Source organism: Peromyscus californicus, unplaced genomic scaffold (genome assembly GCF_007827085.1).
Source record: "Peromyscus californicus insignis strain IS unplaced genomic scaffold, ASM782708v3 Scaffold_9__1_contigs__length_137607984, whole genome shotgun sequence".
Classification (NCBI taxonomy): domain Eukaryota; kingdom Metazoa; phylum Chordata; class Mammalia; order Rodentia; family Cricetidae; genus Peromyscus; species Peromyscus californicus.
In genome coordinates, this window is record NW_026294617.1 from 71,582,657 (window position 1) to 71,606,511 (window position 23,855).

Below are 23,855 nucleotides of genomic sequence, written 5' to 3' on the forward strand. Positions count from 1 at the left end.
GCATACAGGCTTATCAAGTCATAAAACAAGGACTCAAGAACAGTTTGGTCAGTTCCAGGACACTTGCCACAGGGAACTTGAACTCTAAGAACACTGCAGGCAAGTAAGTGTTGATTTTGGTTCAGGCCCAGGTTCTCCTGTGAAAGTGCTTTCAGTTTCCATTCTCTCAGGCTTCCACAAAGCATCCTCAACAGGCGTTTTTATTTTTATTTGTCTGTAACTCATCCGGCCATCCACAAAGTCCATTTTTGTTGGTCATGCTCTGTTTTAAAACACTCTTCCTTGGGTTCCTTAACATCTCAAGCTGCTGATTTTCCTCCCGCCTCTCAGTTTTGTTATTATTCTCCCTGCTATTATGTCCCTTTCTTCCTTATATGTTGTCTTTCTCAATGGCAATGCATAGGTCCTCTTTTCTTCTCACCTTGAATCTATTCCCGGGTAATAGATTCGAGAAATCCCATCTCAACGACAGCATAATCACAGCCCTCCTGCACATTCCACAGGCCTCTCACACTCATCATAGTTACACTGCTCATCTTTACACCCTACCTCTCTTGACAGGTGGGAAAGCAGACCTCAGGGTTCAGGAAAACTCACACAGGCTTGCAGAAAGGAAATTATAACATAATAACTCTCATTTCACCCTCCTACTTTATTTTGTCCCATCCCGATCTATCTTGTTCACTGGGCCAAACTGGACTTTCTGAAATACATTCTTGAATATGTTGCAATGGATCCCGCATGTCCTCTGGAGAAACCAGTCTTCCAGAAGAGGCTGCCAATGCTCTGCCCTCATGTCCGCACAAGCTACCACCGCCCACTGCTCCCTTGCACGGCGGCTTTCTGTGCTGCTCTGCCTGAGGCATTCTCTCAGGAGCTCAAGGCAGGCCAACAGTGCCAGGAAGTGGAGCTCCAGCAGTAATCCCAACCAGCAAGGGATGAGAGTGTGGGACCAATACCCCCATCCTCAGCTTAGAGGCCTGTTCTACACAGCCACTCACTCAGTGGCTGAGCTTCAAGTATTCGGAGCAGCAATCTGCTAACACAGCCTTTATGGGCTTTCTTCTTTTCCTGTCTTACTTCTCCGACTCTTCATTATTGCATTTATTGAGAATTACCTTTCAAATAAACCACCTGGACCAGGCAATAATACAGTCTTGCTGTTCCTGCTACTAGGGAGGTTGAAGCAGGAGGATCATTCCATCTAGGAATTCAGTGACAGACTAGGCAACATATTGAGACCCTTTTTTTTTTTTTTTTTTTTTTTTTTTTTTTTTTTTTTTTTTGTTGGGGTGAAATGCTGGATGGTCAGAGAGACAGAACAAGCCACAGCTACCTCATCTCGCCAGTTCCTCAGCTGGTCCTGTTTCCTCAGACTGGAAGCTTCTGTGTCCTCATCCCAATGGCTCTCAGCTGAACTGCTGCTCGAAATCCTGAACGCTTAACCAGCCAAATGCTTAACCAGCCAAATGCTTCTAGTTTCTGGTCCTCACGCCTTATAAACCTTTCTGCTTTCTACCACCACACCCTGGGATTAAAGGCTGCTTTCTGGGATTAAAGGCGTGAGTCACCATGCCTGGCTGTTTCCAATGTGGCCTTGAACTCAGAGATCCAGAGGGATTTCTGTCTCTGGAATGCTGGGATTAAAGGCGTGAGTGCCACCATTTTCTAGCCTCTGGATCTAGTGGCTGTTCTGTTCTCTGACCCCAGATAAGTTTATTAAGGTACACAATATTTTGGGGAACACAATACCACATTTCCTCTCTTTTTGTCTAAAATTAAAAAAAGGCTTATAACTAATACAAGAAAAACTATCCAATAAGTATATACAATATATACAGTCAAGATTACATTAACTATGTCTAGTCCATTAACATTTGACAGATTCAGATAAAAACTCCATTATATATATTAACAATGTCCAGTCCAGTAACATCTGATAAACTCAGACCAAAAAATTTTCATTACTTATCTTATTTAAAACAATTAGCTCCTTTTTAAAAGTAGATTCCATAATCTCCCTTTTTATCTTATCATAACCATATTCTCTCTTTTTTCTTTCCATAATACATTCAGTAGTCTACCTTTTGTCATTTTTATATCTTCCCCTTTTTCTTCAGTGTAGATTCAGTGATCTACCTATTTATCCTATTATTTCTTTATCTTTTTTCTCAGAGTAGATTCAATGATCTATCTCATATCTTATTCTCTTTTTCTTTTTGCTTTCTAGGGGTGAAGACATCTTTAGGGAATCTTGAAGAGAAAATTTTTGGGTTAATTGTCAAGTCCTGTATCATTTCTCCAGTCTCTGCATAAAAAGAAAGTTCAGGGCTTGTCTCAAGTCCTTGCTCGAGTAGTCTGTCAGGCTGGATCATCTCAGCTAGTCATCTCGAAATTGTCCTGGCCAGTTTGTAGTCCATCGTAGGTCTTTCCTTGGTGTTAACCAGCTTAATGGCTTTACCATAGTCCACGTGGAATCACGGTACCAGGGAAACCTACCACATTTCCAGGTACAATGTAAAGCTTTGTAAACAGGCCTGGAACATATCCGGCACCAGAAGTGTTTCATGTGAGTGCAAAAAGCCAGTCCCACGCTCCAACAAGTTACACATAACACAGCCGCCGAACCAGAATGACATGGTTCAGACGGACATGAGATGCTGTGACCCACTTCCTTCCAATCCCCACCCGAGTCACTCTGTGAACAGAGACCTCCACCTCAAGAAAGTATACAACAGCGTTCAACAAAAATGACAGAAACCATGTTGTCTTTGAAGATAATTCATAATTTTAAACTGATCTACAGGTAGGCTTGATAAATGAACAACAAATTCCCAAAGTCTACTAACAAATTCTGCAATTTGACAACAGAAGAGGCAGGCTGCATCTGAGTAGGGCAACCACTGAGTCAACCGACAGCTTGCCTTCCAGTGGTGACTGCCAGTCAGAAGAGGCGGGGGAGGTCGTGAGTGGGGACAAGAAGAATGAGAAAGCCTACATATGCATACATATCGTGCTCGCTCAGTTTGCCCCTGTTCCTTCCTTCCATTTACTTGCCTCTGCTGAGAATGGGTACCAGAGCTCCACTGGGACACAAGATAATACATTTCTGGGCAGGGTATCAGAGTCCCAACAGCTCTATAGTGTGGAAGGGAAGCCTTGGTGGTCATCAGCCCCCTCTGCCACCTCTGCCACCCTGCCAAAGTATGACTTCACTTCTAGGAACCTGATGAGATTGAGTTCTTTGTGAGTACAGCTACAGGCCTTATTCTGACATTCCCCAAAGCACAGGATGGTCTGTGCCTTCCTGATAGTGCACATGCCTCCCTCAGGGGGACACCTCTTCCTAGGCAACCCTTCCTTTTACCTTCCTGATTATGCTAGTCTTTCCCTCTGTTTCCTTCTTCAAGCCACCCCTTTTGTTTGTGTATACACCAATTACCACACTTGTCACATTATGTCACAGTTGCTCACTTATACGTTACCTGGTGTTCTGTGAACAACTTAAATACAGGGATCATCGCTGTTTTCATGGCCTTACATGATATTCAAGATGAACTGGGAACTCAGTAAACATGTGATGGCTGGATTAATGAGTATGCTTGTGTAGGAAGGAGTCGAAAATAATGCCAAGTGAACCTTGAGTGGTGACATTCTTTTGTTGCTCATGGAAGCCAGCAGATAGTATTTCTAAGCCAAATGTATGCCTCCAGGGCATCTAATTTCAGTGTACTTTGTGATTAGAAAAATCATGTGCAATTTCATTTAAGTTCATTTAGGGATATAGTAATTTCTCATTTCTATTGAACTTTTTATTTGTGTTCATGAGTTCAAAGCAAACATTCAAATGGAAGAGTGGGCAGCAATGAGCTAGTGTCTTAAGAGAAATCGATACAACTTAGGACCAGTCTGAACAATTTCTAGAAACAAAAGGGGATTCAAACTTTGCTTAGTTTCTCCTTTACTTCATTTTTTTATAACAAGAAACAGGTTTTAAAAACTAGGAAAACTAGGTCAGCTGGTTTTATTTTTGAAAAGAGTTCGTAGGGGGAAAGTTTTCATGTTCTTGCTCTTTTCAATTAAAATATCAATGACTTTACCAAAAATAAACATTTTAAAGTACTGGAAAACAATGACTTAATATAGCCCTTTTTAGCTTGGCTTGAAATCAAGCTTTGATTTAAATCAAGCATCCTGATTTCAAAGCTTAACTTTAGCTATATATTCTTCATGACCCTGTCTTGTTTACTAATCAGAGTACCCTGGCAAATAGTTTGCATTGACTATAATAGAAGCCAGCAATTATGTTAAATGCTGTGTGTGTGTGTGTGTGTGTGTGTGTGTGTGTGTGTGTGTGAGAGAGAGAGAGAGAGAGAGAGAGAGAGAGAGAGAGAGAGAGAGAGAGAGAGAGAGCTTACTTACCATCTCTAAAAACCTCATCCAGAAGGTGCCACAGGAAGATTTTAGGCTGCCAAGAACCTGAAGCTCCCTAACAGGTTTGTTCCAATTGCCCGAGTCTGGGGATCCAAACTCAGGTGTTTACCAACCGAACCTTCTCCCCAGCCCCTTTCTTTTTCATGTTGGCCTTGCTTCTTTCCTCTTTCTTTTCTTTCTGATTATTTGTTTCATTTTTTTTTTTTATAAAACCATTTTCTTTCTTTTTGGTTTTGTTTGTTTGTTTTTCGAAACAGGGTTTCTCTGTGTAGCTTTGCACCTCTCCTGGAACTCACTTGGTAGCCCAGGCTGGCCTTGAACTCACAGAGATCTGCCTGCCTCTGCCTCCCAAGTGCTGGGATTAAAGGCATGTGCCACCACTGCCCGGCTTTGTTTCATATTTTTGTTGTTTATGTGTGTGAGTGTTTTGCCTGCATATATATCTGTGCACCTTGTGCATGTAATGCCCTCAGAGTCCAGAAGAGGGCTTTGGCTCCCCTGGGACTTGGGTTTGCTACAAGGTGCCATGTGGGTCCTGGGAATGAAACCGGGAACTTCCGGAAAAGCAGCCAATGATCTTAACCACTAAGCCAACTCCCCCCACCCTTGCTCTCTCTGTGTGTTTGTGTTATCTAATGTTTCTTCTTTCCTTGTTTTTCTTTCCTTTCTCTTTTCTTTCTTTCTTTCTTTCTTTCTTTCTTTCTTTCTTTCTTTCTTTCTTTCTTTCCTCCCTCCCTCCCTCCCTCCCTCCCTCCCTCCCTCCCTCCCTTCCTTCCTTCCTTCCTTCCTTCCTCTTCCTTCCCTTCTTCCTGTCTTCCCTCTTTGCTGTCTTCCTTTTGGTGGTGGTGGGGTGCTCTTGCCATCTGGGAGCTCCTTCCTATTTATAGAAGTTTTCTAGTCTTAGGAGTTCCAGTGGGCAGGAGGGTGAGAAGAATCTACTTTTTCCATAGAAACTGCAACACTGTGTACTTGCCTTCCCAAACTCCTTCACTGCTAGGGATGACCTAAGTTCATCAAGCAGATGCATCCTGCTTATTCCAGGGACTTGGATGTGGGTGCACTAAGAACACAGGGACTAGAGACCGACCACACTGGTTTCCCTGAGCAGAGAGAGACAGGAAGTGCCAACCAGCATTCGTATTACCGGCAGCATTAGCTCCTTCAGACTGGCTTTGTAACATGCTTCCAGTGTCCTTGCAGCTACGTGGCCTATTTTGCCCTATTCATCGTCATTTCTACAGGGTCTGAAAGCAGCCCAGCAACCTCAGTGTGTGATACATGTGTGCTGGCTTCTGTTGTTGTGAACTACGGACCCTGCCTGTCTCAAGTGGCTATTGTCTCATTTCCGAGATGTGGACATTGAAGCATTAGAGAGGTTAAGTTGACAGAGTAACTCTAGCTAAAGAGTGGTAGGATTGGGCTTAGAGCCCAGCCTGTTTGTCTCTTTTGTCTGGCCTCTTCCTTAGTGTTCTCTCACAACCAGAATTGAAATAGCTTTCTCTGTGAAGGAAAAACTGCCTAAGTCAAGAATCAGTCCCAGTAATATTTAGAAAAGTTATGCACATTTTAACGGAAGACTCTGAAAAACCCCTTTCCCAACAACAGTTCCCCAATTCTGCTTATCAGAATCAAACACCAGAGGAGAAAGCTTTGGAATACAACATTCCCATCCCCTTCAAAACAAAATCTGTTTTCTTTCTGGGCCAGAGCATTGCAAGATAAAAATGCTGTTCTAATGCAATGCTAAGAAAAAAAATTAAAGGACAGTGTCTATTTTTCTTGCTGCTGTAAAATGGGGACAATTTTTTTAATAATTAATCAGCTAAACGGACATTACCCTAAGGAAACTTGGGTTCCTGTCTCATCACTGAACGAACAATCATGGGAAGTGCACAAGTTCCAGTCCGGCAGGGTCAACCTGTTCACATGAATACAGAACTGGCAGATGAGAGCCATAGGGACAGCCTACCTCATCACCATCATTCAGGATTATATATTTATTGGACAGGTACCCAATAAATACTACATGAATACATGTCTACCACTCCTGTAGGAAGTAGGGTTGGGGATGTAGCTTGGTGGCAGAGCATTTTTCCATCATTTATAAGGACTCAGATGTTCAGTTCTTAGAAACAGAGGGACCAGGAAGAGTTACAAACCATCTGTGTTAGTTTTCTTTAGAGTACTGGGATAAAACTCTGACCAATCTAGGGAGGAAAGGGTTTATTTGGCTTATACGTCCACATCATAATCCGTCACTGAGGGAATCCAGGGCAGAAGCTGAAGTAGGAACCAGGAGGCAGGAGCCGAAGCAGAGATCATGGAGAAACACTGCTTAACGGCTCGGCTTGCTCAGCCTACTCTTTCACACGCCAGGGGTGTCATGGCCCACAGTGAGCTGGGCCCTCCCACATCAAACATCAGCCGAAAACATACCTCACAGACATATACGCATGGGCTAATCTGATGGAGGCAATTTCTCAATGAAGGTTCCTATTCCCTAGTGACTCTAGTTTGTGTCATGTTGACAAAAAGCTAGCAGCACACCACCTAATCTGGAGTTTATAGCCTAAGCAGACGGAGGGCCTGAAAAATAGAAACTTTGATCTTTTATTTATGGTCTTATGTCAAAGAATTCATTCTTGTTAGTGCTGCAGATCCGGTTCCCAGGTGGTGCTAGTGTTAAGGTGTAAGCAAATTAAGCCCTGGAGCAGGACCAAACTTTCTTTCTAAAAGATCCCTATAAGCACAGAGAATTCCTTGAGGCAGGAATGAAAAGCTCCAGGATACATTCAGTCACTGAGAAAACTTTACACCCACAGAATTAGGCATGCTATTTTTATATCCCTTGTAATAAAAAAGAAAAAAACAACAACAGAATTTTCAGTGTCTGGGATTCTGTCTATGCTACCCCATGGACAATAATTATCAATAATATTTTCATCTCCCCAGGATAAATATTAAGTGACTCAGAAGACAGCCTATGGCCTACCATATACCACAAGAAGTGACTTTCCCCACCCCTCAAGATTTTATTCTTCTTTAATTATACTTGTGTCTGTGTGTGGTATGTGCCCTCAGCAGCCAGAGGCATCAGAGCCTTCTGGGCTTGTGGAGTTACAGGCAGTTGCGAACTACCCAATGTGGGTACTGGAGACCAAGCTCTGGTCTTCTGAGAGAACGGTTCAGGCTTTTAACTGCTGAGCCATCTCTCCAGCCCCACAGTTCTTGCGGCTGCTTTGGCTGTTGCCACTGCTGATCCTCCTCCTCCTCCTCCTCCTCCTCCTCCTCCTCCTCCTCCTCCTCCTCCTCCTCCTCCTCCTTACAGCTTCATATGCAGACAGGCTTTCCTCAACTCACTAGTGTTGTGTCCAGGATACACTTGAACTCCGGGTCCTTCTGCCCTTGGCTTCCTGATTGCAGGAAAATAGGCATGTGCCACTATGTCTATTTGTTTTCTCTCTTTCTCTCTCTCTTTCTTTTTTTTTTTTTTTTTTTTAAAAGATTTATTTATTATGTATACAATGTTCTGCCTGCATGTACACCTGCAGGCCAGAAGAGGGCACCAGATCACATTACAGATGGTTGTGAGCCACCACGTGGTTGCTGGGAATTGAACTCAGGACCTCTGGAAGTACAGCCAGTGTTCTTAACTGCTGAGTCATCTCTCCAGCCTTCTATTTATTTTCTTAACTTTAAAAAAAAGAATGCTGACCTGGCAGAGGAGGGGTGAGGTGTTGGTGGTGGTGGAGGTAGGAACAATACTTCCCTCTCTCAAATATACCTGCATGGAATCCTCAGAACCTGAGAATAGGTTATCTTGCTGTCCTGTGTGTCAAAGAGACTAACTATATGCTCAATGGCCAAGGATGGTGAGATTGGAGGTTATGGTCTTTTCTGTGTAGCACCAATGTAATCATGTTAGTTTCTAAAAGCAGAAGAACTTTTCTAGCTCTGTTAGAAAAATGAGAAGGCAGAAGAAAGAGAGAGATGGAGGATGAGAACTGGCCACTAGGTCTTGGCTTTGAAAACAGAGCAAAGGGCTGGAGAGATGGCTCAGCAGTTAAGAGCACTGGCTGCTCTTCCAGAGGAGCAGGGTTTGATTCCTAGAACCCACACAGCAGCTTACAACCATCTGTAACTGCAGTAACAGGGGATATGATGCTCTTGTCTGATTTCCATACGCACCAAGCATGCACATAGCGCATAGACATGCACACAGACAAAACACCCCCGCATGAAAATAGATGCAAAGAGATTAATTCAACCAAAAATCAAAATAGGTAAGGAGACATCTTCTTTGAAGATAGGGATTAAACCCAAGGCCACACACATGCCAGGCTATTGATCTACCAGCAAACCATACTCTTTTTTTTTTTTTTAATTTTGTCTCAGGGTCAAAATAAAAGTTGCCTAAATGGACCTCAAATTCACTATCCAGCCCAGACAGATCTGAAACTACCATTCCTCTTGCCTCAGCCTCCTGGGTGCTGGGAGTACAGGCAGACCCTTCTTTAGAGTCTCAAGAAAATGGTGCAACATGTGGACACCTGGACTCTAGCCCAATAAGACTATGGCAGACTTCTGACCTATGGAACTGTAAGACAATATTTGTGTCAGCTAAGCTGCTGAATTTTTGCTAACAATAGAAAACTAAGTTGGTGTAGTGGCACACGCCTTTGAGCCCTGCACTTGGGAGGCAAAGGCAGGTGGATCTCTATTAGTTCTGGGTCATCCTGGTCTACTAGCCAGGGTTACTTGATGAGACCCTGTCTCAAAGAAGAAAAAAAGGAAAAAGAATGAAAATACAAGCATGCACCTGAGTTGGAAGTTAGTGCCTCCTTGTTCAAGTTTACTTTACAAACAACTTCAGGTAAACAAAGGGCGGGGGAACTTGGTTCTGCTTTGCTATTGTTGTTTTCTCATTTGTTTTTCTGACCACCCAATAAAAGTTCCAGTCTGAGTCTGTCTATAGTGACAGGTAGTAGTTTCTCCTCTGTGTGAAATTCCTCAGGGATGAGTGAGGTGCTGGGGTGGAGCTGTGAACAGAGCATGTCTGAGCTAGTAAAGAAGGCACTTCCCTTTCTCTAAATCACAAAATGCTGGAGTTACTTAAGGGCCTTGAAGTCATCTAGCTGAGTTGTATATTTTAGTAAAGGTTGTTCAGATGCAAATGACTTCCCCAAGATCATGCATAGGCTGTGTCAGAGCTTGGACTCTTAGCCTGGTCCTCTGGCTTCCAGATGTCCACAGGACACATTGGTTTTGCATGTTCTAAAGGGGATGTTTCCTTGGCAGTTTTGAGTTTTGGTTGAATTCAGCCCTTTGCTGCTATATGACAGGAGCCCCTACTTCCTTGCCAGCCGTTGCCAGCAGAGAGCTATTCTATTTCATTCACTCACGTCACCACTATTTTCAGGGCTTAGTTTTTATTTGCCTTGAGAGTTCAGCTCTGGATGTGGTGCCAGGACCACCTACAGAGATGCCTAGATAATCAGATGAGGGGTGAGGGGTGCTGTTGCTATCTAATTAATTTTCAAACTGCTCCTGCTCTGTGTGCCTTACACAATGTTTCTAAATTTTGGCTCACCTTCAATAGACACCCAGTTCTTCTTAAAGGTCCAGATTAATGATAATAAACATCCAATGTAACATAGGAACCAAAACCAATTTTATTCCAAGCAACTATGGGTTTGGTTAGACACAAAGTAAATGCAAGGTGTTTTATTGGCTTTCCACTGGTTCTTCCTAAGTATCATTTCCCTTTTACTGATTTACCTTGTGAGACAGAATTTTTAAAACTTAGTTTCTGCTTGCTTAGTCCTAAGCAAAGTTTCTTCTTTTCTTTCAATGCCCAGAGGGACTAATGCACCTCCCAAATTCTCCTCCCAACAGTCCTCCCTGGTATGCACACATTCCTGTATGCCAGAACTACCTCCGGCCTACTCTGGACTCTGGATGCCCCGCCCCCCATGCTGTGTTCTAATCTTTCCCATGTGGCTTAACCTGTGCTGAGACAGGGGAAAATAGGCCAACTTTCTCCCCATGGGCATTTATCAGTAGCAGGGTGTTGCTATATCCTGCTTGTGGTGGGCTTCAACCTTAAACATCTCCTTCAAAGCTGGTTTTGTTTTTGTTTTTGATTTTTCCTTTAAGTAAGCTAAGATGGTGATTGGATTCCAAATAACAGTTGTTGGGCCTCTCTCTAGTGTCCAGCTGCCTGGAACCGAGGACTGTTCCCAAGAAGCCCCCTTTGGCAGCTAGCTAAAGAGTCATCGTGACAGCCCGGATGTTCTGAGTGCCTTGAGGAAGCCACACCTGCCGCTGAAAGGTAACTCTGCCTCCATCCTTCTAGACATGAGACTGTTTCAAACAGCTTGAGTAGATGCTCACCATCACGAGCCCCAGTGAACTCTAGGAACCATTTCACCCAGGCCGAAGTAGGGAGCAGCACTTTGCCTGGTGGCCCTCACCACACACTAACCTGGCTGGCTAAGCCAGGTGTTTGGCTGTCCTCAAGTCAGTGGTCAGACACCCTCCTGTGCTGCCCCCTAGTGTCACAAACTTTTGTCCATTAAAGGGCTTCTATAGAAGCACACAAGGCAGAGCTAACACAGAAAAGGGAGGCCAGCCACCGCCGCCGCCGAAGGACAGAGCAAGAGGTCAGCTGAAGACTTCCGGACAGCAGCTGGGGGCAGAAATGACAGCGAGCAGAGGCTGTGGAGATGACAGACTGAAGATGTGGAGGGAGCAACGGCAGTCCTAATTGCTGGACAAGTTCCGAGGGAGGTTCTACGCCTATGGGCAAGGCTTCTAACACCCTAGAATTGAGAGTTGTTACATGAGCCACTGTCCAGGGTGAAATGTCCTAATATCTTGAGCCCATGATTTTTAACAGTAACTGCCGTAGAAGGTACAGCCTAAGACCATTTTGGAGCTGTAACAAATTTAATTAATTCATTAAAAAGTTGTGTTTGTGTTCTGGGAGATGGCTTAGTTGGCAAAGCACTTGCTACAAGCAGAGGACTAAAGCTGAGATCTCCAGAACCCACACACTCCCAGGTGCAGCAGCAGGACTCTGCCATCCCAGGGCTTATACTGGAGGCAGAGACAGGAGAATCTGCTGGGGTGTGTGGGCCAGCTACTCTGGCACGTAAAGAAGAACAAGAGGGGATCCTGCATCATAAAAGATAGAAGGCAAGGACTGATAGGTGAAGTTACCATCTGAAGTTTGCACATTTGCCATGGCACCTGCAAGCACACGTTCGCACGAAGATTTTTGAAAGGTTAAATTTTCAGGCATGGTAGCACACCACCTGTAGTCCCAGCACACTCAGGAGACAGAGGCAGGAGGATTGCTGCAAGTTCAAGGCCAACCTGGTCTACAAATTGAGTTCTAGCACAGCCAGAGCCACATATGAAGAAGACCGAGAGAGAGAGAGAGAGAGAGAGAGAGAGAGAGAGAGAGAGAGAGAGAGAGAGAGAGGAGACTTTGTAACTTCAGTGTATTTTTTTTGTGTTCTTAATTTTTGTCTTCCACTTGGCTCTCAAATCACTTTAATGTCATACTTTTATTAAATCCTTCATTCTTTACAGAATTATGCTGGGGTTTTATTTTATTATAATGATCTAGAGTGGCTGAATTCTATATTCTTTTCATCGTTTCCTAGCTTGACAGGGTCATGCATCAAGCTTTTGTTTGTTTGATGCAGGATCTTTCACTCCATTATCCAAACCAGTCTGGAACTCACAGTGCAGCTCAAGCTAGTCTCAAACCCATGGCAATTCTCCTAGGGGGGGTGCCCAGCTCCCCCAAGTGCTTAAATTGCCTCCTGTTTGGATTCTGCAGTTTTTCCAGTTGGCTCCATGATCAATGCAGTCTTGCTAAATGAACCCCATATTCTAATAGCATCCCTGCACTGTGATTTTCTCTGCTTCTTTGGTCTGTCACTGCTGGACCAGATTCCAGTGTTAGAACCCAACCTCTGCGCTGTCATCTTGGTCTTGTCCCTTCCATGGATGCCTCTTCTCTCTTTAATCCTCACCCTTTAAGGATCTTATCATGCCCCACTTTCTTTGACTGCTGCAGCCTATGATCTTCTTTCTCACCTAGACTATAAACAACCAGAAGGCAAGAGCTGTCCTTAAAGTGTTTATGTATTTGCTTATCTCAGCATGGTATCTCTTCCGTGACCACAGCTCAGTTTGATCTAACTTGGCCAGGTGTAGTGGTACAGGCCCATACTCTCACAACTCACAAAGATCTGGAGTTCAAGGACATCGAACTACATAGCAAGATCCTATCAAAAACAAAAACAAACGCACAAGTGTGGTGGCTTACATCTGTAATTCCAGCATTTAAGAGGAAGAGGCAAGAGGACCACCACAACCTGAAAGTCAGCCTAGGCTAAATAACAAGTTTCAGGCTAGCCAGGGCCACAGGCTGAGACCCTGTCTCAAGACAAACTCTAGACAAGCAACTGAGTGGCTGACTGTGTCATGTTCCAAAGGACATGTCTATATTCTGTTCCTGCCTAGTATGCTATGATAGTGAGAGAGGTTGAGCAATATTAATTAAACTAACCACTTGAAGTCTGTGACATGTCCTCCCAGGATATAGTAAGAAATACTGCATCTCTGACTGCCTCATACAGATTTGCTGACTTCAACCAGTTAGTAAATTGCAGAGGAGTCTGGCATAGATTTTCCAGCCTGAAATCATGTCAGTCAGTAGTTGTTCAGATCCTTCCAGTTGAAAAATACCCCCACTCGTAGTCAACTAAAAAGAAACCACTGAGGGGTGTGTTTCACCATGCGTGACTTGTAACAGGAGACAGAATGAGGCCACAAAAATCCCTTTGCTAGGTTAGTTGTATGGAGACTCTATAAGGAAGCAGACATTTATTTTATTAGAACTAATCTTGCAGCTTCTCAACACACGTGAGAGCGCAAAATTTCTAACTGGAAAAAAAGAACTTCTACCTAGAGAAAGAAATAGAAGAAAATGTCCACATAACGAACAAACCAGCCCTCCCAGTCACAGCTGCCTCTGATTTACTGCTGGAGGTCTTCCACTGAACTCTCAGTCTGACGGGTTTAACTGAAAGCAGTTGCCTTTTCCCCACCCATGCCTGAGTGTGACTCATCAACTGTCCTCCAGGCCAAGTGTTTTTACAAAATATTCTGCGTCTCCACAGCAACAGCCCAACACCGCCCTCTCTCCCTCAGTTGACTCAGTGATGTGGAAGGGGAAATCTGTTTGACTAGCTATAAATTAGAACCATTACTCACAGGAAAGGACCCTTTGGCTCCAGAGGAGAGCTGTCACATAACAGTGCCAGGAGCAGAGGAACACCAGGGAGGCCCAAAATATAACACAATTGTTTCTTATTAAGCCACTATTCGGTGCGTGTCTCTGTAGTGACCTTGGCCACAGGCAGCACTGGGAACACAGCTGCTAATTGCTGAAGCCTTAAAACCAGGTGCCTGTAGTAACAACACCAACTATTATTCTTGTTTCACAGATGAAGAAGCCAAAGCTGCCAGAGTTTCAGGCTGCATGACTAGGTGAGTGACTAGACTTGGTCCGTTGCTCTGGTTCCTGGATGCAGCTCTCCCTTGCTGTATCTAGTCACCTCACTACCGGGCCAGACGAGCCTCGCAGGTCATCCTGAGTTGGCTTGATTTTTTTCTGACTCCAGCTTGCTTTTGTCAAGGCTTCAGAGACTAAAATCAGTATGTTTCTAAATAGGCAGCTTTCTGCTAAGCAAATAGAAGTGTTTTAGTGGAGACCTGGGGGCTAAGATGGACAAGCCCACTCTGAGGCATGGCAGAAGCTTTCTTGGGCCATCAACTAGACCCCTTACACATAGCAGTTTCTCTGCTTTTACAGCTACCTGTACAGTACTTGACCCAGGCATCTCAGCCAGCTGTCTCATCACAAGGGGGTTCTGGGGGCGGGGTTGGGGGGGCAGGTCAGCACCCATCCACTCTCATGACCTGAAATGAAAGACACAGAATTGACCTTTATGACTGGGGCAGGGATGCCACTAAGGCACCAAGTACAGCCTCACTCCTTCCCTGAAGCCCTCGTGAAATGTGCTCACTTGCCAGGACATCAAACTGGCCACTTGAACCGCTTGAACTTGGGCTATCAGATCTGACTCCAGAGCCTTTATCTGGGACTCAAGGAGAAAAAGGTACAGTTTCTGCATCCATCTAGCATGTGACTAAGAAGGGAGGTATGAGTGAATCTTGATACAGAAGCAAACTGGTGTTACCCTTAAACATCTTCTAGGCACAGAAGTAGCTTAAATGACCCATCCTTGTCTGTTAATGATAGTCTCTCTCCTTTCAGAGTGAAGACAGAGCATTGTGCACATCATTCAACCTTCCCTTCTAAAGTGCACAAGCGGAGAGTTTTCACTGTGCTGAGAGTTATGCACCCATCACTACAATTGATTTCAGAGCATTATCCAGGAAAGAAACACCATAACCATTGACAACCGTTCCCAAGTCCCACCCCAACCTGTACTGTCTCTGCATTTCCTTATTCTCAGTTTTTCTCCATATCCGACTAAAAGTCATATCCTTGACCAATGTCTTCCTGTTTCCCTTTCTCCTTTAAATACCCAAGCCTCCAGTAACTACCATCTACTCTGTCCTCCAGTGAGTTAGATTGTTAACATTCCACACATGAATGAGATCATGTGATGTCTGTCTTTCTGTGTCTGGCTTATTTCACTTAGCACAATATCCTCTGAGTTCATCCATGCTGTCACAAATAACATAATTCTGCTCTTTTCTTATAGCTAAATTGTATTTGGTTCTGTGTACATACCAAGTTTGACTTATCCTTGCATCTGCTCTCTTTGGTATAATTTAGGTTACCCACCATGCCAGAAGCACAGAAATTATACTGTGTCACATGCAAAACCCACCTGCCACAATAAACAGGTGTGATTAATCTAGTTACTGGGCTAGGCCTGCCTCAGGGTGATCAGCAAAATGTGCTTGCCAAAAATGTGCTCATCAGAGGGTAGGCCCTGCAGCTGGATGCCTGGGGTGTCAACACCACTGCCACGTAAGAGCTGTATGACTGGGGAAAACACTGTAGATGGAGTACACCAATAGCTTTTTCCTTCTTAAGGTACTGTGATCAAAGAAACTAATTCATAACAAGTGCTTTTAATGGTCCTGGGATACCCTGCCACACACTTCAGCTTTGGATCAAGGCTCTTTGTTTATCTGAGTTTAAGGAATTTGCACCTGTGTGAGTGTCCACAGCCATCCCACCTGAATATGTCCCATTTCAACTGAAATATGATATATGGGGAAGGACAATGTGCTTGCTAAGTAAAGAACTGCTGTGTACAAACATGGAGTCCTATAGGACAAAGTCAGACAAAACCCTTTTTCACTTAGCTGTTTTCCAGAATGGTTAGAGTTTCTTTATGAAAGTGATTCTGGGACTAGTGAGAGGTTTCAGCAGGTAAAGACACTGGCCATGGAAGCCTACCAACCTTACTTCAATCCCTGAAACCCACATAAAGGTGGGAAGAGAGAACTGACTCCACGAAGTTGGCCTCTGACCTCCATATGCACATCATGGTATGAACACCCACAAACACACATCATTGTACATACATACACAATAATAATAGAATATAAAAACTGGCATGAAAAAGCGATTGTGGTATACAGCTCAATGTAGGAGACTGTTTCATTTCATGCTTCTCTTCAGAGAGAGGGTACAGACTGCTATCAGGTGCCACACAAGCCTGGGAATTACTAAATAGAGGGACGGAGGAGGCCACAGCCTGGGGTAGGAAGCCAAAAAGGCAGCTCCATTTGCAATAACAAAAAATTGAATTGTTCATTCATTTGAGAAGGAAATGCTGAAATGAAAATGTAGAAACCTCTACAGTCATTTTCCAGGGCCAATTTCAACGTTTAGAATTTATTCACAACTGTATATAGTTACCAAACAATTGTAGCCATGTTACCACATCCTTGGTGAAAATACATCACACATATACAAAAACACAGACACACAGACACACACACAACATAGACACACACACACACACACACACACACACACACACACACACACACACACACACAGAGTCTTTCTAATGGATGACCCTGACTCTTTCCCACCAGTCTTTAATGCAATCATTCACAGATCTGAAGCAGCTATGATATCATCATTTCTTCCATTGAGCTGGAGGTGAGAAAATAATGGGAGTAGTGTGTGTGTGTGTGTGTGTGTGTGTGTGTGTGTGTGTGTGTGTGTGTGTGTATGTGTATATGTGTGGTGAGCCAGGCAACTGGAGAGGGAGTCAATAGATCATTATCAGTAATGGTAACAGGATCAGGATGTATCTGAAGACAATTGATTCAGAACTGAACATCTATTACCATAAAAAGTGAGGTTCTATGGTTACTCACCAAAGCTTGGCACAAAATTGCTTAGATTTAAATTCCTTTGGTTTTATTTATTTATTTAGTCATGGTTTTTATTATATTTGTTTTTTGTTTTTTTAAAGGTAAATTACTTAATTTTGATAAGCTTTAATCCCTACCCTATTTCAAAACTGGGGCTAATAATAGATCATACATTGTAGGGTTATTAAAAGTTTCATTGAGTTTAAACAGATTAAATATTTAGAAGAGTTGAACAGCATTGAACAAATGTCAAGTTTATTGTCTTCTCTCCCAGTGACAACCCTGATCTCAAAGATCAGTAATTCTCAATGGGGATTAAGTCACTTCCAGAAAGAGTCTGCAAAATTTATAAGTATTCCTTTTGAGTACATTATGAGTATAATGATTGGCAGGCATTACAAGACTTCATGGGTTGCACACTGCGATGAGGTCATTGAAGTGGGGAGCCAGTCCATGTCCTCTGTATATCATCCCAGTTTTCATATAAGTAAAAACGCTGCTCATGATTCCACGTTGCATGTTAACACATTATTTTTGTTGTTGATGATAAAGATCAAGCCCAGGACTTCAAGCATGCTAGACAAACATTCTACCACTGGGTCACACGGCCAAGCCCCTAAAGCCTGAACTTATACCTTGAATATTACTGACATTTCCAGGAATGCACCCATAATGTAAATAAACTACAGAGAAAGCTAAACTTCACATTGTTTGCAACATCCCTGAGAGTTGTTCAAGCCACAATTAGGTACTAACAAGCTTGCCTTATGAGTAGAGCTCACTGCATTAGCTAGTGTCAATAGCTATGACAACGACAGTAGATCTCTGTGTACTGAGAAGACTCCTATTCCATCAGTATGTCTTCCGACATCATAATGCTTGAACAATTGCATAGCGGAACTGATTTTATTATAATATTATAAATGATCTCCCTTTTATTTACCCTTACATGTTGGTTGGTTTTCCAGTCATGTAACATAATCAGTGGATTATGTTTCAGGAGAGCCAATGCAACATGACAAAGTACTCGCTATGAGAGGAGACTTTGTACTATAAGTAATGAAAGGATACACAGAACCCACATTTTCCAAAAAAAAAAAAATTCATGGACTGGCAAGAAGACTCGAGGGGTAAGGGTGCTCTCCTCCAAGCCTGATGACCTGAGTTCTATGCTTAGAACTCACTCACTTATTGGAAGTAGAGAACAACCAACTCCTGCAAGTTGTCTTCTGATTTCTATGCACGGATACCATCACACACACACACATACACACACACACACACACACACACACACACACACACACACACACACGTAAAATTTTCAGTAAGAATTAAAAAATAAAAAAGAATTTATTAATCGCCAATTTGTTCCAGTAACTAAACTATTTAGATAAATGAATATTCAAATTGAGAAAAATAGTGAGGAGAAACCAGTAATCCTTGACCACCATGTTTGTCTGGGGAAGCACAGCCTCCTGGTAGAGGAGGACTAAAAAGACACCATGTATGTGGGATGGACATTTATGTTCATGAGAAATGGAAGCTCCTCCTGATGTACTGCAACACTGCTGTCATTAAGCTGTCAGAGCCTGCGGGTCTGAGTGACACCATCAAGACGGGCTGTCTCACAGACCACACCTACAATGTCACTGGCCTGGCTGCCTCTGGACCAACGGTCCCATTGCTGAAGTGCTGCAGGACCTGCAACCCATGGTGATCATGCTACATGGTCCAGGTTGGAGCAATAGCTCATCAGGGTCAGGAAAACAATGGTGTGTGCACTGGGGATTATGGTGTCATCTCCACCTGTAAGGGAGACCTGGGTGGCCTATTGAACTACCAAGCTGAAGTTGGCTCCCTGAAACGGATGTAGCATCTTGAGCTTTGGCTCTCCCAAGGGCTTTACCAATACAAGAAGCCAGTTGTCTTCACAGCATATCAGCATATTGATAATGACTATATCAATACATAGTATGATATAGAGAAAATACATATTATGAAAAGTTTGTTTCCTGGAAACCTCAAAGCTCATCCCTGAAACATCAATAGGAGGGTTGGGGAGGGAGGGAGAGAGGAAGGAAGGAAGGTAGGAAGGAAATAAAGAAAAGAGATGTAAACAATGTTGGTGTTTAAAAAAGTAGCCATAATAATGCTGCCCTTAGATGCCACATTCTAAACCCAGGACCTACAAATATGTTAGATTATATGGCTATGAATTAAGGATGGAATTAAGATTATTCAGATAAGTCTATTTCCTAATATAGCCACTATAGTCCCCAAAAGAGGGAGGAGAGCCATGGAACATAGAATTATTAAAGAAAGGCTCAGAGAACTCCAGCACTGATGGCTTTGAAGATGGAGGAGAGGCCAAAGCTAAGGAGTATATGTGACTATTCTCTCAAAGCCCCAAGGGTAAAGAAACAAAAGTCAAGCCTGATGTGATGATGCGTACCTATTATGCCAGCTCTCAAAAGCCAGAGCTGCATAGTAAGACTCAATCTCAGAATGTAACCACAAAAAAAAAAAGAAGAAAACAACAACAACAAAAAGAACAGGACAGAGATTGAAAAAGACAGGAGAGAGGGAGATAGAAAAAGAAAGACCCAGGTAGGTCTTCTGTAGAGCCTCTGGAAGCCAGACTTTATCTGCCTGCATGTTGATTATAGCCAGACAGCCCCACCTGCTGGCGGGTGGATTACAGCTCACCAAATCAGCAGGATACTCAGCTTTTTTGTGACTGCCACAATATGCCTGAGAAACAACTCGGAAGAGCAAAGGTTTGTTTTCACTCATAAGTTCAGAAATTTCAGTCCAAGGGTAACTGTCTAGGTCACTTTGGGCCCAAAGTGAAGCAAAATGTTATGGCAGGATTCATACCAGTCAAACAGAAACCTAACTCAGCACTCCTCAGAAACCTCAAGATGTGGGTTTGTTTGCCAGGAAATCCACCACTTCCTTTCTCCACACCTCATGATCACCTACACTGGGCAAAGTCCACCTAGCTCCGGATTAACCCCAACAGTCCGAGTCAGCTCAAAGACCCTATCCTACTGACCACCATCTGTTTGGTTTGCAAGCTGCCATTCCCCTCTCCCACAGAAACAGCTCTGCAGTTTGTTCCCCCAAGAAACTTGTTTTTAAAACCTACAGAATGGTCTAGTTCAGTGATTTTGCTTGGGTTCTTTTGTTGCTCAACACTGGAAATCTCAGCTCAGCACTCGCACTGTCTTCATGAGAACTCTGGGTCTGGTTTTAGATACTGGGGGAAAGGTTCCAGCATTATCTTGACTTTGTTTGTCCTCCCTCCCCTCTCTTTGGAGAATTCAGTCTTTCATGCACACAGGTTAATGGCCAGTATCTGCTTCTCCTCATGTGCCTCTTCCCACTCAATCCCTTTGCTCTCCTTTCTCCACCCCAGGTTTCCAAGCTAGCATCTAGGCTAGAGTTTGAGGTTGAACCTCAGACAACAAGGAGCAGCTAAGCTCTCCTTTGGGTTAGGGATAAAGACCTGACTCTCTCTCTCTCTCTCTCTCTCTCTCTCTCTCTCTCTCTCTCTCTCTCTCTCTCTCTCTCTGTGTGTATGCACTTGGTAGCTGGGTTTGCGTCATGTCACATCCAATTTCTAAAAAGAAATAGACTTTTCTATTACTTCTGCTTTGCTTGTACATTACTTGGGGAGACACTGAGATTTTTGTTTGTTTATTTACAACAATTTTACTAACATGAATAAACCAGTGAGAGCAAAAACAAAAAGAAGAGCAAGTTTTATTATCATTGCTATCTGATGTTGCCTTTGAGCAGGAGTTAGAGTTGCTGCTCTTGATTAGCTTCTCTTTTCACAGGAAAGAAGTTCTGGATAGTAATTTTTCCACTTAAGTTGAACTTTTTATGATTTTCTTTTCTTTTATGTGTATGTGTTTTGAATGCCTGGACATGAATTGGACATGCAGGTGTGGAGCCCATGTAGGACAAAGATGGCCTGGGATTCTCTGTAGCTAGACTTACAAATGGCTATGAGCTACCATATGGTTGCTGGGAATTGAACTCAGGGCCTCTGGAAGAGTAGATACTCATAACCACAGAACCATCTCTCCAGCCCCAGTATTAACTTTTCCTTTGAAATGATAAATGATTACTGTTTAGGGGAAAAGTGAAAAATTAGATAATTTATTTTAAGTACACTAGTGATATGAAGGGCCATGTCCCAAAGAGCCTGCACATGTCTAAGCTGACTTTGTTCATGTCAATTTTTCATGATAGTTCTTTCCTGTATATATTTTTAATTTAATTTTTATTCATTTATTTACTTGTTTATCTGCTTGTTTGTTTGTTTGTTGGTAGGCAGGTCTCATGCAAGCCAGGCTGACCTCAAACTCACTATAAGCCTAGGCTGAGCTTGAAGCCCTGGTCTTCCCTTATTTGCTTCTACAGTTTTGAGGTGTTGAGAGAGATCATCTTGTGTTTTCTGTGGGTGGGATAATGGCATCACAAGGGTCCTAATGACTTGGGGATGGGGGTGGGAGCAAGAGTCAGAAAAAGAATCAACAGCTAAGATACTTTCACAGTGGTGGCCTATGAGCCCAAGGCAAGGGAACTGGTGCCCTCTAGAGGCCAAAAGGGGACAGCCTCCAGTAGACTACTGATGGTTCCATGAGCCCTTTAGAAGCCATGACCTTAAGTTATCTAAACTAATGAATTCCCGTGCTTGTAGACTGTTGCCCACTCATTACAGCAGATTTAGAAGACTATTACATATTATTCTGGCTGTTTGGTGCTAAACTGCACATTGGTCAGAACATGAAAGCTGTCAGCAAGTTCTGTTCCTTTTGCTTTGTGTCTAGAGAGCGATGCTCTAATAGAATTTCCAAAGCAAGGGATACCATCATTTTAAAAAGAAATCAGGTGGTAGGAATAAGACGGTCCAGTTTTAAGAATTGAAATTACAGAGTTCTACATAAACACACAAAGGGGCAATAACAACCTGCAAAAATCTGCTGTTGTTTCTTATGCACCTTGGCAAAAGATGGGAAGCTTGTAATTGACAGATATGTAAGGAGCACTCAGATTTACAAGACATTAATGTTGGTTCTTGGTATCTGTGAAGGCAGGCAGGGCTGTCTGGAGTGTGTTTTAGTTACAATGAATTCTTCACCAAATTGGACAGCTGTAAATCTGTCCTGTGGTATTTGGTTGCCCCTCTGTGTGTCCTCAACTACCCTTGAATTTATTTCACTGAACTTTGATGTCACCTGCCTATTTTAAGAGATGTTACAAGGTATTACCATGTGAAACCACACCGATGCTTCATTAGTGTTCCCTAGAATCCCCTCCCCAAGAGCTCAACAAGTCCTTTTCTTGAGATGTCGGTCTTAGAAACAGATGAGGGCAAGCTACATGCAACAGACCAATCTTCTTTTTCTATTTTTTTTCTTATTATTTTCTAATGGAGACTGGACTAGGCTTTCTTAGAGAAAGTGCTTTACAGAACGACAGATGCATAGCATGAATTGTTTTCTAAACTCTTACTAGCACACCTGCAACATAATGAATCTTTCAAGAAAGAAACTGGAATGCATGCCCTTCGTTTAATACATCACTATGGAAATATCACTTATAACACTGGAACACACTGATAAAGATGCTACTAAGAGAAGACACTCTGTGAGTGGAACTATCTATATTTTTTACTCAATTTCTGTGTGGGATAAAAATTGCTCCTTTGTATTAAGAAAATAAAATATGATATCTGTATCCAGTGCAGCACACACATCTGTTGGTAAGGGATTCTGGGAGCATGGTCTCAGAGGTAGTAATAACCTGCATAGCAATCAATTAAAAGGTTCAGTGGGCCTCTGTCACCCTTCACATGTTGAAAGGAAGCTTTACTTTCTCTTCTCCTTTGAATGGATGCATGTATATGTGTGTGCTTGCATGTGAGCACGTGTGAGTCTTGTTGGAGACATAAATCAGTGCCTCCCACATATTAGGCTATTTCTCTATACCCGAGCTACATTGTCATCCATCCATCTTTTTCTCCTTTTCTTTCTTCCTTCTTCATTGGCCTTCCATAGAAACCTGGAACCACCAAGAAGACAGCACATCTCACTGAGTTAAATGGTAAGCATTGGGCTTACCATTTAACAATCTTTCAAGCAAATGAGAAGTCTAGAAGTGATCAAATACAGACTTTTCAAAGGACAGATTTGAGGGAGTAGGGACCTGACTTCAATGACCTTAACCCACGGGTGAAGACAAGCAGATGACACTTTTCAGTCACCTGTGGGTAGTCTAGGTACAGAAACCGAAAATGAATAATTGAAAACCAACTGATACATGAACAATATTGAGGAATGAGCAGCATTGGAGCCAGAACTATGGAGGGCTAGGCTGGCAATTTCTGAGCTGATTGAATCATTGAACATATTTCAGTGCCTTTTAGGCATAGTGAGTCTCTCAAAAACATGAAGAACTAGAAAGAGACCAGAGATGTGGGAAGCATTTTACCACTCACTTTTTAGAAGGGGAAACATCCCTAAGCCTCTTCTTTGATATATGGCAGATGTGTTCTGCAACCTTGGGTAACCAGAATACAGTTTCACTTTTAAGGCCCAGCAGTGTAAGCTTGCAAGTTCAAAGTTTAAAGAGGACAGAACTCACCAGTGGAGAATAAAAATTATGAGGTATTGAGAAACTGAACATTAGCAGTCAGGAGGATGGAATTGACAATCACTAAAGATTTTCTCATAGCACACCCTTAAGTGGATATAGAAGAGTGTTTCCAGGAGGATTATCTGAGGGGCAGGGGAAAGACTAATGAAAGTTGGTGGAGCTATCCTGGGGACTATGAGTCTGGATGGAATAAACAGCAGAAGAAGACAGTCACTTTCAGAAGTTCCTGCCTGGCTCTGCTTCCTGGACATCATGTATGAATACTTCCACCCTGCCCTCCATCTTGTGAACACTGAGACC